This window comes from Nothobranchius furzeri, chromosome 12, assembly GCF_043380555.1.
Source record: "Nothobranchius furzeri strain GRZ-AD chromosome 12, NfurGRZ-RIMD1, whole genome shotgun sequence".
NCBI classification, from domain to species: Eukaryota; Metazoa; Chordata; class Actinopteri; order Cyprinodontiformes; family Nothobranchiidae; genus Nothobranchius; species Nothobranchius furzeri.
The window spans coordinates 15,130,870-15,131,762 of NC_091752.1; the positions used below are offsets into that span (position 1 = coordinate 15,130,870).

The 893-nt window shown below is 52.5% G+C and overlaps 1 long non-coding RNA gene across 1 annotated transcript; it reads left to right on the forward strand.

Annotated features, from left to right (window-relative positions):
- Nucleotides 1–352: 352 nt before the first annotated feature.
- LOC129157021 (uncharacterized) lies at nt 353–893 on the forward strand. The gene is made up of 2 exons (XR_008560420.2): nt 353–575; nt 678–893. It is a non-coding gene; the product is annotated as an uncharacterized lncRNA (long non-coding RNA).

An 893-nucleotide genomic window follows, 5' to 3' on the forward strand; every position in this document is an offset into this window, starting at 1 on the left:
TTTTGGCCTGGCCCTCCACAATATTTTCTATTTCTCATGTGGCCCCATGGAAAAAATAATTGCCCACCCCTGATTTACATGCTAATGTGGCGATATGTCACAGAATGGTAATGTTGTTCTTATGTTTAATGTTCTTATGTTATGTTTTATATTGCATGTTTTCTAATTGATTAGGTGCTTTTAGGTTGATTTGTAACTGTTTGGGTGTTTTTAGTGATTGCTGCAACATTGCATCCCATCTGTGTTAATCCTCCCCAATTACCCACACCTGGGAGCGGGGTGTGGACTTGCCTGGCAAACAATGAACAGAGGCAGGACGGGAGGTGAACGGGCAGAGGGTTTTGTTTATTTAAGGGAGCGGACGTGGAAACGTGAGGGGAAAGGAAAATACTCGGCTGGAGCCAGACGGACACCGCGAGCTCCGCAAAGACTGGAAGGAGATCCACCGGCGGCACGGACAGCAGCAGCAGCGGCCGGAGAAGCAGCAGCAACAGCGGAGAGAGAGATCCGCGGCCGGAGACACCAGCGCACAGAGCGCAACACGGCAGGCGGGCAGAGTTACTCTGCCCCCGCGCGTAAGTAATTTATCAGTGCCTGGCAGTGTTACAGTTGCTCTCTCTCTGTGAGTGGTCTGGTGCCGGGGACCTATTTACTGCCAGAGTTGTTGTGTGCCACAGGGGCCGGGCCGAGGAGGAGGCAGATTGGATCCACCGTGCGGCGATCCTGTGGTTCCCAGACGACGACGCCGGCCTTGGAGGTTCCTTGGTCGAGAGCTCAGCAGGGCCGGACTGGACCGCCTTGTCCCTTGGGGCCCTGCGCACACTCGATTGAACACTTTTTTTCCCTTGGCGTTATCATCAGGGTTTTGTAATAAATGTCCCTTTTTAATTTGC